The 16,519-nt window shown below is 41.2% G+C and overlaps 1 protein-coding gene across 1 annotated transcript in view; it reads right to left on the bottom strand.

Annotated features, from left to right (window-relative positions):
- BCKDHA (branched chain keto acid dehydrogenase E1 subunit alpha) overlaps positions 1 to 16,519 on the bottom strand; it is a 521,678-nt gene that overhangs the window by 154,165 nt on the left and 350,994 nt on the right. The window lies entirely within an intron of this gene.

The raw sequence follows: 16,519 nt of genomic DNA, 5'->3' as shown, positions 1-16,519 counted from the left end.
TGGGATGCCTCTAAACTACATATGTACTGACATCTCTCACAGACGGATTACTTTGTTTTAAGTAGGAGTCCATTATCAGTCAGCATAAGGAGTTAGGATGCCAACTGTTAAAAGGGTAGTGACAGAGGGGGAATAAGTTTACTAGCCCTGCATACTGTCCAGTGCTCTACATGTTAGCAGTCTAAGTGCACAGACATGCTGAAAAAGGCTAAATGCAAAAGGATGCTAAGGGATGGCTGAGAGGAGTTATCAGACCAAAAAAAAAAAGTTCCAGCAAAGGACTAACAAAATTTAACTAAATGCAATATAGATTTTACTTCTTTGGAGGAAAAAAGGCAAGATAAATGATTTAAAATGCCTCCAAATCAATGCAGAGGTGCAGCTTTGAGTAGTCCACCAAAAGAACTTTTCTTTGTCAGATATTATGCTGAATGTCCATACTGAGATTCACATTTACAAGCTCATTTCTAGTCACCTGAGTATACAGTAACATTGTTACTGGCACCCTACACTTCTTTACATAATTCAATACTCTCGGCTTATTATATACACCTGTAAGGCCATTTGCATTCCATGTTGACACTGACAAAACAGCCATTTTGATAAAAAAGCTATTACTCCCATCTACTACACATGAAAGTTCTTCTGAATATAGCATTTCCACTTTACTCTTTATATGCACAAACTAATGACTGGCTGGCTGATGGTGTATACGGTTACTTTTTTCCATCTCTGTGTGAACTCTTCACATTTTCCAGACTTAATGTTTCAATAAAGGCAAAAAAGAAACATAAATAAATATCCTCCATTCCCATTTCAACTCACAGCAAACGAAAACAATTATATATACTTTCCAAAAAGGAAGTCTACCCCTCCAAATAAGTGCAGTGGCTCTGAACTGATAGCTGTAGCCACAGTTATTACCTATTTTAAAGTTAAGGTTAAACATGCTAATGCACATGTCTGCAGTCTGGGTAAGTGGAAGCACAGGGTCTATCTGTTCTTATCTCTACTCCCCTCCCAGATGTGAAAAACAACTTGTATGCTTTCAGTAAACATTAATTTTAAGTGCAAGAAAAAAGTGCACTGGTTACCCTTAAATAAATTGTTCACTGTTTATTTTTAATACATTAATGTGCCATGGCTGCTGGAGAGGAAGCTGCTATTCACTTCCAACAGTTTAAAACTTTATTTTCGCAGAACTGTTTGTCGATATCCTTTTAAAACTTAAACTGGACATTGTAGATTCCACTCAGAACACACCATTCAACTCCCTGTATGTGCAGGCTACTCGTTTGTCTTCATCTTAAAGCATATGTTAGTGGAAAAAGAAACAGCTAGTAACTTTACAAAACAAGAAAGAAAAAGAAATACTCACTATAACATTTCATCTGTGTTGCCCATTTTCACTCTTCCTCACTTGTTGGGTTTGGATCCAATTCTTGCATCTGACTCCACCATTACTAAAGCTTGTGGTAACCAATAAGCTCTCAATCTTTTCCCTTACCCATAATGCACCAATCCAACATAAAATCGGCAAACAAGATCTGTTGTACCACAAGCAGTATACATTAACATTCATAAATAAAGGATAGATAAAACTGTACGTGTCCTGTACAGTAAAGTGTATCACAAGCTCAATCAAAAAGGCTGTGGTGTCCTTATAATATCTCAGTCATCTAGACATCTGTAGACATAAGAGAGGGGGGTTGGTGGGTGGGAAGTTGAGGATCATTGAAAATGGACAACACAAATGTAATGTTATGGTGAGTACATTACTTCTTTATCTGATGATGTCAATTTTCATTCTGTGCTCAACTGTTGGGACAGAGTTCCCAGCTACCTATAATCCCAGGTGGACTCAAAGGAAGGACATTCCTGAGCACAGATGAACCAAATGATGCTCTACCCTTTGACGCCAGACCTAATTTGTAATGAGTAATAAAGGTATGAGGATTGGCCCAAGTTGCTGCTGCACATATGTTGTCCATGGAAGCTCTGGATAAAAACACTGAAGAAGTTGCTATGAATGCGTTTTGACAAATTTTTGGTAAGGTAAGACCCAATTTGTTACAGATAAAGGAAATACAATCAATCAGTTTGCCATCTGGCTAAAGTCACTTTTGCAACTGGTTTACCCAATTTCAAATTTGCAAAAGAAACTAACTGGCCTGTTTTCTTTTGATTTATTTCGTCTTATGTAAGTAAAAGCGTAATTGTCTGCGAGCATCCAATAAATGCAACTTATATTCCCCCTTATTTTGGAAGTTAGGAAAGAATACTGGTAAATTAATGGATTGATTGATACTGGATTCTGACACCACTTTCGGAAGGAAAGAAGCATTTTTTGTAGCGCAACTCTATCCTTATGAAAAATCAAGTAGGGAGGTTTTGAAGATATGGCTTGAATTTCTGAAATTCTTCAATATGAGGTAATGGCTACTAGAAAGACAGTTTTCCAAGGAAGAAACCTAAGTTCACATTTAGCTGCTGATTCAAAGGGGAAATGTATTAATGCCTGTAGTACCAAGTTCAGATCCCATGGGTGGGGTAGAGTCTTTAAATGGAGGTCTCAAAAGAAGAGTGCCTCTCAAGAATGCTCTGCACAGTTTAGCAGAGGCTACTGAAGAACCTTCAGATCCACTATGGAAATTAGATATTGCTGCCAATTGAATCTTAATGGTAGAAGAAAGTACAGTTGTGTACACTTACCATAAATGTAGATGTTCGAATGTATTCACTGTTGCAGTCATTACATTTGGGTAATCTGCCTGCAGGTTGCCCTCAGTCGACCTGATTAACAAAGTCTTGGGACCTGCGTTGGTTGCTGTCCCTTCTTCCATGACATCAGGGGTATAAAACATGCAGCCAACGCCATTACATCAGTTTTTCTTGCCCCAGATGTCAGGTGCCCCCCGAATGGGAAGCAAATAAAGATAAACACAAAGGTATACCACCAACAAAAAGCAAATACATCCAAAAAGGCTTTTAAGCATAGTAAAGGAAAGTAGAGGTATAGCCAGAAGAAATTAGGGGGCTGGAGGGAGGGTAACCAGGACTGCAACAGTGAATACACTCAAACATCTACATTTATGTTAAGTGTACACAACTGTACTAAGTTCTTTGTGTTTCACTGTTACAGTTATTACATTTGGGTAGATTCTCAAAGCTATGGTTGGAAGGAGGAGTTTACATAGCATTAGGGCCAGCTCTAAGGCCCTGCAAGACAGCAGTTGCAAAGCCAGCTCTGGATTTAGAGAAAATTGGCAAATGATAATGCTTGGTGAAAGTAACTCCAGGTAGCAGCTTCTAGGATGTCCCTGGTAGGAACACTTCTGAGGAAGGCTGCAGAAGTAGATGCAGCCCTGGTGGAGTGAGATCTGATCCCCTGGGGGATAGGTTTTCCATGGTGCTTATAGCAGAAATGAATGAAATGGCTTATCCATTTATAAATGGTTTGTTTTGAAATAGCCTTCCCCTCTGCCCCTGCAGCAAATGCTACCAGCAGTTGTTCAGATTTTCTTTGAGGTTTAGTCCTGTCCAAGTAGAATCTAAGTTGTCTGTGCACATCCAAGGAATGCAGAATCCATTCCCCTTTATTCTGTGGATTAGGAAAGAAGGTTGGCAAATGAATGGACTGATTAACAGCCACACTGGATACCACTTTGGGCATGAAGGATGGATTGGTCCTGAGTGACACCCTGTCCGCATGAAAGATGATGAAAGACTCTACTGCCATAAGGGCCTGTAATTCAAATATCCTTCTGCTAAAAGGAAAGCTGTTTTCCAAGAAAGAAATTTTAAGTCTGCAGTAGCAGCTGGCTCGAAAGGAGGTAGAGTGAGTTTCTCCAATACAAAGTTAAGGTCCCAGGCAGGGGTCGGAGCTCTCCTGGGTGGTCTCAAGTTTTTGGCCCCTCTGAGGTACTGCTTGAGCAGAGGATAAGAGAAGAGGGGTGGTTCTGTGTTATAATTAGCTGAAATGGCAGAGGCGTGAATTTTAAATGGAGGAAGCATCTCAGTTAAGTATTGCAAAATCTGAGGTAAATTGGGCGCTGCTGTGCTCATCCCTTGAGAATGGTTCCAGGCACAGAATCTTTTCCATTTTTTTCAGCATAAGATTTTCTAGTACTAGGTCTCCTTGCCTCTAAGATGACATCCATCACAGGTTTAAAAATCAAGTGAAAGCACTCCAAGTGTTCCAAGAAACCCAAACTGAGTGCAGCGAGCCAAAACAGGAAACCCAATTAGATCCATTCAGTTTATTGTCAACAGTACCAAAGCATAAACGCCTTTAAATCACACAGCAAATATGCGTTTTCGTCCTCAACACTTGGACTTCATCAGATACATAAATTTAAAACCATTCATCCCTTAAATACCTAAATTAACATTAATTAACCAATGACATGTTGTATAAAACAATTTAAATGGGCAAACCCATCCCCTACACTGTAAAAGAAACATAGTAAAGGGGCAATTTGTTAGGGGTTCTAGAATGACTAGCCTGGACACAGATTTTTCAAAAGAATGTGATCTGTTAGAGAAAATGTTTTTAGACAGAGGTTACCCCAAAATTTTTGTAGATAAAATAAGGAAAGAAGTAGAAAAAGGTAGATTAGATAGGTTTAAACCTATTAAAGGTATGGGGTATAACAAGAATAATCAAGAGGAAGGATGTAAGTACGAAAATATATCAGATGGGATTCAAAGAGGTTTAGTGGTAGAATTTAATTCCACTAATTATAAGGTGAGGGATGTACTACAGAGGGAATGGGATACATTATTATCACTTACAGATATTGGGGAAATATCTAAAATAAGTCCAAAGGTGATATATAAAAATTCCCAGAGTATAAGGAAAATTTTGGAAAGGTCAGGTATTAATTCAATACCAACAGGAAATAGAAGAACAGGAACATATAAATGTGGAAGTTGCAACCAATGCCCCTACATTATAAATAAGGATGAAATTTACTTGGAAAGTAGGAAGAGATGGATTAGAAGTAAGGGTCTTTACAGTTGTGACACTAGAGGAGTGGTATACCTTGTGATATGCCAAAACAGTCAATCATTTTACGTAGGTAAAACCGAAAGAACATTAAGAAAAAGAATATATGAACATACCTACGATATCTCCAAAGCAAAATACACTAATGCACTTTATAAACATTCTAGAGGTTGTATAGGATATAATTTTCAATTTTTAGTATTGGAACAAATTAAGCAGGACATTAGAGGGGGTCCCTGGGAGGATATTTTAGAAAGTAAAGAATTATGGTGGCAAGTTACCCTGGATGCGGGGGAAAAACAGGTCTTAATGACTTTTTAACAATATTACCATTGTTAAAACTAAGAGCTAATAGAATTTAATGGTAATTATTAATTTTGACACTAGAGGGAGCCAACCACTATGAGATTTTATATGCAGTTTTATTCATGCATAAATATCTTTTTGGATGTTTTTTATGTATTTATGTATTTATTTATTTATTTAATATAGATGTATTTGGTATATTTATTTAAGCTTTTTAATTTAACTTATTAAATAGAGAAGCATTGAGTAGTAAGGGAAACGCATGAAATGTTGAATCATGAATATTTATGAGCCTAGAGAGTACACTGGTTTGCCCATTTAAATGTTTTATACAACATGTCATTGGTTAATTAATTTTAATTTAGGTATTTAAGGGATGAATGGTTTTAAATTTATGTATCTGATGAAGTCCAAGTGTTGAGGACGAAAACGCATATTTGCTGTGTGATTTAAAGGCGTTTATGCTTTGGTACTGTTGACAATAAACTGAGTGGATCTAATTTTTGGGTTTCCTGTTTTGGCTCGCTGCATCCATCACAGGTTTGCTGAGGGATGATAAGGGTGAATTTAAGTGATTAGCCAGGCTGCAAGGTTCAATGCTGGAAGCTGAGGGTGCAGAATTTGGTTCTCCTGCTGAGACAGCAGGGAAGGGGTCTGAGGCAGGTGCCATGGAGATAACTGCGACACACTGTGCAGGAGGGGGTACCAGTGTTGGCGCGGCCAGTCTGGAGCAATCAAGATCATCCTTGGTTTGTCCTGTTTGACTTTTAGTAGAACTTTGGAGAGCAGAGGCAGCGGGGGGGGGGGCATAAACTGAAAGGTTTTTCCAGCTGAAGGACACAGCATCCACTTTCCAGGCTTGTTTGTGGGGAGTCCTTGTGCACAACTTATCCAACTGGTAGCTCTGGGAGGAGGCAAATAGATCTATGTCTGGGCTCCCCCATTCGCTTGTCAACATGTTGAAATTCCTTGGTTCCAGTTTCCACTCTTGTGGGTCCATGAGCTTTCTGCTTAGTCCGTCTGCCAGTGTATTTAATTTTCCTGGCAGAAATTGAGCTTGTAGGTGCACTTGGTAGCTCAAGGCTGTTTTCCACAATGCCATGGCTAGTCTGCAGAGGGGGTAGGGATGTGTACTCCCCTGCTTGTTTATGTACCACATAACCGTGGTGTTGTCCATTTTTACCATTAGTTGTCCTGGAAGAATGCAGTCCTTGAAGGCTGTCAGAGCATTCTGTACAGCTAACATTTCTTTTTGATTGATATGTAGGTGCATTTGACTTGGGTTCCATTCGCCCTGAATGCACTTCCCTGCCAGGTGAGCCCCCCACCCCATGCATAGTCTGATGCATCTGCTGTTAGGGTTTGGGCAGCAGGGGGTAGTGGGAATGGTAGCCCCTTGTTTTGGTGGAAGGCCTCTGCCCACCAGAGGAACTCTAGGCGTAGGCAATGTATGATAGGAATCATTGTTTCCAGGCTGTGAGAATGTTGACTCCATAGGCTTTTTAGATACCACTGTAACTTCCTCATATGCAGTCTTGCATATGGAATCAGAAGAATGCAGGAGGCCATGAACCCCATGGCTTGCAGTATTTGTCTTGCAGATAGCAGGGCTTTTGTGGCCACTTGTTTGAAATAGGTTACCAAATGAACTTGCTTTTCTGGCGTGAGGTAAGCCATCTGGGAAGTTGCATTCAAGCTTGCTCCCAGGAATGTAATTTGTTGACAGGGTACCAGTTGTGATTTCTTTTCGTTCATGGTGTACCACAGACAAGTTAGAACCCTTTTTACAAACGCCAGATGATTCAAAAGTATGCCCTGGCTTTCTGCCTGAATTAGACAATCATCCAGGTATTGGTATATTTGAATACTTCTTTGCCTGCAAAATGCAATAACTGGAGCCAGGCACTTTGTGAATACCCTGGGCGCAGTAGACAAGCCAAAGGGCAGTGCAGAGAACTGATAATGCGTGCAGCCTGCTTTGAAGTGTAGGTATCTTCTGCAAGATTCCCTGATTGGGATGTGCAGGTATGCTTCTTTTAAATCTAGTGTTGCCAACCAGGCATCTTTGCCTAACATAGGAAGTAACTGGTGAAGAGTCAGCATCTTGAATTTTGGAATCTCCAGAAAGGTGTTTAGAGTAGACAGGTCTAGGATTGGACACCATGATTTGTCTTTTCTTAGTACCAGAAAAAGTCTGGAGTAGAAACCTTGTCCCTTTACCTCTTCTGGTACCAGTTGAATAACCCCCATGCTTAAGAGGGAAAGTACTTGTTTTTGAGCCTCTGCCCACTGATTTGGGGGCAGGTCTGGCCACCCATTTGGTGTTGGCAATGTTTGGAAATGGAATCTGTATCCCTGGGGCACTATATTTAAAACCCATTTGTCCTGGGTTAGGAGTTCCCAGTTCTTCGCATGAAGAGCAATCTTTCCCCCCAAATGAGCGGTCAAAAGATAAGTGCTTGGAAATTTCAAAAGGAAGTCATTGAGACTGTTTACCATAGGGGGGGTTCTTGTTATTTCCAGATTAGGAAGTGGAGGTCCCCCACTGCTTTGTTCTGAGAGTCCCCTGGGACTGAAACCTGAGGTTTTTGCTGTGCCTGGGTTTGGCTTGAGAAGACCTGGAAGGGACTGGAAAGGACCAATTCTTAGTAGGCCAAAGCCTACTAAATCTTGGAGGTTGCACTTGTAAAAAATCTTTAACAGTTTGCATAGATTTAGCTTTATCTTCCATCTTTTTAAGAACTTCTTCAGCCTTGTTAACAAACAGGCGGTCCTGATTTAAAGGAGCATCCAACAATTTAGCTTTAACATGATCAGGCAAAGACTGCTCTTTAAGCCAAGCATACCTTCTAAGCACAGACCCAGTAACAGCAGCCCTGCAAGAGGCCTCTAAAGAATCAAAACCACATTGCAAAGTATGTTTTCCAACTTCTTCAGCAGAATGCATTAAGTCCTGTAAATCTTTATTTTCCACACAGTCAGGAATCAACATCATTTTCTGTGTAAGCAGTCCAATAACATGTTGCTGATATTTTAACATATGAAATTGGCAGTTTAAAGCTCTGATTGCCAAAGTTCAGAAGCATAAACCTTTTTACCCCATCTATCCAGTGCCCTGGAGTCTCTATCAGAAGGGGTAGAATTTTTAGCAGTAGAAGCCTTAATGCTCTTGGGCCCCGGAGAAATAGTCTCTGGATCTGCAATGGGATTTTTGAAAAGGAACTTGTGGGACTCGGGAACCCTGTAGTATCTGTCAGGTTTACTAGGAACAGGAGGCAGGGAATCAGGGGCCAAACTGAATTCCGAGAAAACATCAACAATGTCTAGTACAGGAGGTATAGCCAAAGGCCTATGCTGAGGTAGAAGAAGGAAATCCCTACGCATCTTTTTTGAATCAGAAAATTCCTGGCTTTCCCAGTGAAAATGGTCCCTTAATGTATGTAAAGTTTGCCCAAAAGAAAAATCCTCGGGAGGGGAATCAGAGGGAATAGAATCTTCTGCATCAGAATCCTCATAAGTAGGTATGGACAAATCCAGGTCATCAGAAGAGTCAGAAGAAACAGAATCCTGATCAGAAGATTCATAATCAAGCTCAGCCCTAGGCCTCTTGGGGGGGGGGGGGGGGCTGACTAGCCCTGATTAGAGTAATTAGATCTTCAGCCATTTTTATCATTTGTTTTTTAGGCATAGGGGCCTGAGCATGTGGCCTGGGCGTTGTTCTTTTAGACATGGATCAAGATTTAGGCCTTAGTAATGAAGGAGGTGTCGATTTAATATGCAAGTCTGTAGGCCTGAATACACCCTCAGAAGCCGGTGCCTGCACAGCAGTTCTGGACCCATCCAAGGTAGAGACATCCATGGGTTCCATAGTTGAAGTATCTTGCGGCAGACTTGACTCCGAATGGGTCTCAGTAGAGGCCTGCAAATCAGAAGTAGCGGGTTTCAGGGGCTGCAAAGCACCTCATTGAGTACTGGCGAACTGAATCCACCACCTGAGACCTCTCTTGCATGCCTGAGTGATTCTTATTTGTGTTGACATTTGTTGGTGAAGAATAGACCACTGTGTTGCCAACATCCATTGATGAATCCTTATGTGAAATCTGGCAAGAGGTACAGTACAGTTGTGTACACTTAGCATAAATGTAGATGTTAGAGTGTATTCACTGTTGCAGTCATTACACTTGGGTAATCTGCTGGCAGGTTGCCCTCAGTCGACCTGAATTCCAAAGTCTTGGGTCCTGCGTCGGTTGCTGTCTTCTCTTCCATGACGTCAGGGGGCATAAAACTTGCAGCCGACACCATTTTCTTTAGTTTTTCTTGCCCCCAAAAAGGTAGCAAAAATATATATGTGTGTATATATATATATATATATATATATATATATATATATATATATATATATATATACATACATACATATATATACACACACACATATATATATATATATATATATATATATATATATATATATATATATATATATATATTTACATATACATACATCAATATAAAGTTTACTTTCATCTACAAGCAAATACACCACATAGGTTGTAGAAGATAGAGAAGGAAAGATAAACTTCAGAATGACAGGTGGACGGCGGGAGGGTAACCTGGACTGCAACAGTGAATACACTCAAACATCTACATTTATGGTAAGTGTACACAACTGTACTATGTTCTTCATGTTTCACTGTTGCCGTCATTACATTTGGGTAGAATCCCAAAGCTATGGTTGGTAGGCTGGAGCTAAACAGCATTAGGTGCGGCTATAAGGCCCTGCAGCACTACAGTGGCAAAGCCTGCCCTGGACTTAGAGTAGAGAGGCAAATGGTAATGCTTTGTAAAGGTGTGAACAGAACTCCAAGTAGCAGCCTCTAGAATGTCTTTGGTTGGTACTCCTCTGAGAAAGGCTGCTGAAGTAGCTGCAGCTCTGGTGGAATGAGACCTAATGCCCTTGGGCACAGGTTTACCATGGTGTAAGTAGCAGAAACGGATGAAGTGGCTTATCCACTTTGAAACTGTCTGCTTTGAAATAGCCTTTCCTTCTGATCCTGCAGCATATGACACTAGTAACTGCTCAGTTTTTCTTAGAGCTTTTGTCCTGCTCAAGTAGAATCTTAACTGTCTGTGTACATCCAAGGAATGCAGAATTCTCTCCCCCTTGCTCTGTGGATTTGGATAAAAAGTTGGCAGATGAATTGTTTGGTTAAGAGCCACACTGGAAACCACCTTAGGCATAAAAAGTAGGATTTGTCCTCAGAGACACCCTGTCTGGGTAAAATATGATAAAAGGCTCTACAGCCATGAGGGCCTGTAGCTCTGAAACTGTTCTTGCTGAAGTAATTGCTAGTAGCAGAGCTGTTTTCTATGATAAGAACTTTAGATCAGCGGTAGCAGCTGGTTCAAATGGAGGCAGGGTGAGCTTTTCCAACACATAATTGAGGTCCCATGCAGGTAATGGTGATCTTCTAGGAGGCATTACATTTTTGGCTCCTCTAAGATGCTGCTTTAGTAAAGGATGAGAAAAGATTGGTGGCTCTGTATTGTAATGAGCCGAAATGGCAGAGGCATGGATTTTGATTGATGAGAAAGATAGGCCTTTGTCAAGCATCTCAGTTAAGTATTGCAATATCGGAGGAATATTTGGTTCTGCTGTATCAGTTCCTTGGGCTTGATTCCAAGCACAGTAACTCTTCCATTTGTCAGCATAAGATTTTCTAGTACTAGGCCTTCTGGCTTCCAAAATGACATCCATCACAGCTTTACTGAGAGATGTTGTTTGTATGACTACATGATTAGCCATGCTGCCAGGTTCAAAGTCTGTAGTTGATTGTGCAGGATCTGATTGTTTTGCTGGGAGAGTAATTGTGGTCTTTGAGGCAAGGTCCAAGTTGGGTACTGAGCCAAGTTCCTTAGGATTGGGTACCAGTATTGGCAGGGCCAGTCCGGGGCAATTAATATCATCTTTGACTTCTCTTGTCTGACTTTTAGGAGGACCTTGGGTAGAAGAGGCAGAGGAGGAAAGGCGTAAACTGATAGGTTTTTTCAACTAAAGGATAGGGCGTCCACTTTCCATGCTTGTCTGTGATGAGTCCTTGTGCAGAATCTTTTCAATTGATAATTTTGAGGAGAGGCAAATAGATCCATGTCTGGGCTCCCCCATTTCTCGGTTATCATGCTGAAGACTTGTGGATTTAGTTTCCATTCGTGAGGATCCGTAAGGTTTCTGCTTAAATCGTCTGCCAGAGTGTTTTGTTTTCCTGGCAGGAATCGAGCTTGAAGATGCATTTGGTAGGTCAAAGCTGTGTCCCACAGTGCCATGGCTAATCTGCAAAGGGGGTATGAGTGTGTGCCCCCCTTGCTTGTTTATATACCACATGACTGTGGTGTTTCCTGGATGAAGTAAGTCCTTGAAGGCTGTTAGGGCATTTTGAATAGACAACATCTCTTTCTGGTTGATATGAAAATGCATTTGTTTTGGTGTCCATAAGCCCTAAATGCATCTTCCTGCCATGTGGGCCCACCAGGCATAATTCTGATGCATCTGTTAAGGTTTGGCTGGCAGGGGGAAGAGTGAAGGGCAGTCCCATGTTTTGGTGACATGCCTTTGCCCACCATAGAAACTCCTGTTGCAGGCAGGGACTGAGAGGAATCATTGTTTCCAGACTGTGTGAATGTTGACTCCATAAACTTTTTAGGTACCACTGAAGTTTCCTCATATGCAGTCTTACATATGGAATTAGTAGGATGCAGGATGCCATGAAGCCCAGAGCCTGCAGAATTTGCCTTGCAGAAGACTGGATTTTTGTTGCCATCAGTTTGAAGTAAGCAGTCAGTTGCCTTTGCTTGTCTGGTGTGAGGTAAGCCATCTGGGCAGTTGTATCCAAGCTTGCATCCAGGAATGTTATCTTTTGAGAGGGTACCAGTTGGGATTTATTTTCCTTTATTGTGTACCCTAGGCATGTTAGAAGCCTTTTCACCAACGCCAGGTGTCGAAGAAGAGCGTCCTTGTTCTCTGCTTGAATGAGACAGTCGTCCAAGTAAGGATATATTTGTAAACTTCTTTGTCTGCAAAATGCAATTACTGGTGCCAGGCACTTTGGCTTATCTAGTACGCCCAGGATCTTTACAAAGGGCAGTGCAGAGAATTGGTAATGCAGTAAACCAGCCTTGAATCTGAGGTATCTTCTGCACAATTGTCTTATTGGGACATGCAGGTATGCCTCTTTTAGGTCTAAAGTCACCAGCCAAGCATTCTTGCCTAGCATGGGCAGAAGCTGCTGCAAAGTCAGCATTTTGAATTTTGGAATGTCCAGGTATGTGTTCAAAATCAATAAATCCAGTATTGGCCCCCAGGCCTTGTCCTTTCTGGGTACCAAGAGCAGTCAAGTAAAAACCTTATCCTTTTTCCTGTTCTGGTACTGTCTGAATGGCCCCCATATCCATGAGGAACGTTACCTGTTTCTGTGCCTCTGCCCATTGATTTTTTGGCAGATCTGGCCAACCATTTGCCATTGGCAGAGTATGAAAATGGAATCTGTATCCCTGTGGTACAATGTTTAGTACCCACTTGTCCTGGGTTATTAACTGCCAATTTTTTTCAGCAAAAAGTGCTAATTTTCCCCTATGGGTGCTGCCAAAAGATAAGTGCTTGGTGTAGGCAGAGGAAAGTCATTGGGATTGCTTTCTGTAGGTTTGCGCTTCATCTCCTCCAGATTTGGAGGTGGAAGCGCTCCATTGCTTTGACCTGTATGAATCTTGCACCTGGTATCTGGAACCCTTTGGGCATCTGGATTTGCCCCTTTGAGCTCTGTCTTGACACAGGAAAGGACCAAATTTTTGTAGGCCAGTGTCTACTGAATCTTGGTGGCTGCACTTGTAAGAAGTCTTTAACAGTTTGCATAGACTTAGCTTTGTCTTCCATTTTCTTTAAAACCTCTTCTGCCTTAATACAGAGAATCATGCTGTAAAGGTGCATCTAGTGATTTAGCTTTAACGTGATCAGGTAAATTTTGTTCCTTTAACCAGGCATGCCTCCTAGTCACAGATCCAGTAACTGCGGCCCTGCAGGAGGCAGTTAAGGAATCAAAACCACATTGCAAAGTATGCTTTCCAACTTGTTCAGCTACATGCAATAATTCCTGCAATTCTTTATTTTCTGCACATTCTGAAATCAACATAATTTTCTGTTTCAGCGATCCCATAACATGTTGTTTGTACTTAAGCATATGAAATTACCCCCCATTGCTTTGACCCTTCTGTATGCATTCCCTCTACTCTCGAATTTAAACAAGGCTGTCCTTAAACTCTCAATTTGCTACAACCACATTGCCAGTTTTGCCACTGGGCTGCCATTTAGGACACATCATTGCATCAATCTAAATCAGCTTGGGTTTCTTGAACTACCCAGCCTAATCCAGTATAACCAACTGGTTATGGCCTATAAAATCCTCTATAATCCAAACAATACTCCTGCACTTAAAAATATTATCACCCCCTATAACAATCCTAGACCTCTTCGATCCTCTAACAAACTACTAATTCAGACTAGCAAAATTAGTAACACAGCCGGTGACTCTCTTTGCAAACTCTGCAAGTAGATCCTGGAACTCTTCCAGCTGATATTACCTTACTTTCCACCTTAGGTCAATTTACAACTAGACTCAAACAACATTTGTCACTTAACTGGCTATGTTACTATATCAAGCCTGGCTAACTCTCTCTAGAATGTGTAAAAACCTGTTAACCAGCTTTCTGTGTAATTTAATTGAATCCCGACTTACACTCGGGATTAACTCTAACCTGTGGAACTTGTTTAACTTGCTTACTTATGTAATCTCTGTAAATAGTCTGTTTGTATTATGTAATGCTGATATTATGTAATGCTGTATCTGCTTACCCTTGGAGCTTTTCTCCCCGGGCCTCTGTTGAAAATGGACATGCATCCAGTTGGACTATCCTGGTCTACAAATGTAAAATAAATAAATAAACTGACAGTTTAAGGCCCTGATTGCCAAGGTTGCAGATGTATAAACCTTTTTTCCCCATCTGTCTAGTGCCCTTGAATCTCTGTCAGAGGGGGTAGGATTTTTAGCTGTTGAGGCCTTAACTCCCTTTGGACCCTGTGATATAGTTTCAGGATCAGCAGCAGGGTTTCTAAATAAAAATGTATGCGAGTCAGGGACCCTGTAATATCTGTCAGGCTTACTGGGAGCCAGAGGCAAGGAGTCAGGGGTCAAGCTCGACTCCGAAAACACATCATCCACAATGTCTAAAACAGGGGGAATGGCTAAAGGCTTGTGCTGAGGGAGAAGGAAATCCCTGAGCCTCTTTTTTGATTCCAAGAAGTCTTGACTCTCCCAGTGAAAATGCTCCCTCAAAGTATGCAAGGTTTCTCCAAATGAATAATCCTCAGGAGGAGATGCAGATTGAATAGACTCCTCAGCATCAGAATCCTCATAGGGAGGTATAGATAATTCCTGATCAGAAGAGGAATCAGAAGACATACAAATCTGATCTGAAGATTCATAATCAGTGTCTTGCCTAGGCCTCTTATCTGGAGGGGGATGGGTACCCCTGATCAAGGTAATAAGGTCTTCAGCCATTACGATCATCTGTTGTTTTAGGCATAGAGGCCTGTGCAAGTGGCTCATGCGTCAGTTTTTTTAGTTTTAGAAGTTGTTTTTGTCTTTGGTTTTGCAGCTGTTGTCAGTTTGATATACAAATGTTGAGGTCTGAATACACCCTCAGAAGCCGGTGCCTGCTCAGCAGCTCCGGACCCATCCGAGGGAGATACATCCGTCGGTCCAATACCTTGAGTATTTTGTGGCATGCCGGACCCCACATGGGTGTCGGTAGAGGCCTGCGATTCGAAGGTAGCGGGCATCATGGGCTGCGAAAGCGCCTCACTGGAGTACCGGAGAACCGGCTTAGGAGAAGCTTCATCATCAGTTTTGGATCTCAACTGCCTTTCTCTGTCCTTTTCTTTGCATTTTTTGTGTACTCCGGTAGTTGGATTGCTATCCGACGACATTTCTGGGTAGTTAAATTTGTTTCCAAAATACTTTGATGCAAAAATATACCAACGTTTAACAGTGCATTGGTTAAATCTAGCACAAAACCGACAGCCAGGCACATTGTGATCAGGGCCTAGGCAAGGAATACAGTACAAATGGAAATCCTTATGAGGTATTTGCTTCCCACAAGTAATACAATTATTAACTTTTTCCGACATCAGTAAAAAGCAAGAAAAAAGTTTCCCCAACGGGGTACTTAGCTTTAGTGAAAACTTCGGTTCTGAAACTCAAACCTGAATATTTCAGTAGTCGGCCGACTGACACTTGCGAAATACTTCTGCTTTGGGCACCACGTGGCAAGAAAGACTAAAGAAAATGGCGTCAGCTACATGTTTTATACCTCTGATGACCTGACATCATGGAAGAGAAGACAGCAACCGACATAGGACCCAAGACTTTGGAATTCAGGCCGACTGAGGGCAACCTGCCAGCAGATTACCCAAATGTAATGACTGCAACAGTGAAACACGGAGAACATCAAGGTTTTTGAGGCTGACATTGATCCTAGAGCCTGAAGGACCAAGTGAATGGAGATCTTGGTACTACAAATTATTTTTATGACCTGTAATCTCTTCATTCACATCTAGTATCCCAGTGGGCATGCTGTTGCTCCCACCAAACATAACTAACGCTGGCAATTTCCATCTTCCTTTCTTTCCCCTGTTTACACCAAAAATTTTCCTTTATCATTTCTCCTAACTCATACATTCTTCTTATTCCTATGCTATTTGCAAAGAATGCACTAGGCTGCACCTCTTAAGTGTATGCTTCCTAATATGTAATGGCTTCTCTGTATTTACTTTACAATGTTCCTTTTGTTAGTCTGTATCTTCTGTAAGTTTCATCACTAGTCTGTATTATTTGTGAAGTTTGCTGTACTAGTTGTAATTTTTCCTTGAATCTAGAACATTTGTATAATTATCATCCTAACCTATTGTAACCTAGATTGTTTTGGAGCTTTTCTCCCCAGGACTCCACTGAAAACTGATTCATATTGGCCCAATGGACTATCCTGGACTATCCTGGTAAACCAACTGCAAATAAATAAAAATAAATAAAACTGCAAATCTGATTGTCTGCACTCGAGAGAGGAAGAGAAGCTATCACTAACTTTGTGCTGAAAATT

Source organism: Protopterus annectens, chromosome 1.part0, assembly GCF_019279795.1.
Source record: "Protopterus annectens isolate FY-2018-M chromosome 1.part0, PAN1.0, whole genome shotgun sequence".
NCBI classification, from domain to species: domain Eukaryota; kingdom Metazoa; phylum Chordata; order Ceratodontiformes; family Protopteridae; genus Protopterus; species Protopterus annectens.
Note: the sequence above shows the minus strand (reverse complement) of the source record. Positions and strands in the feature narration are given on the sequence as shown.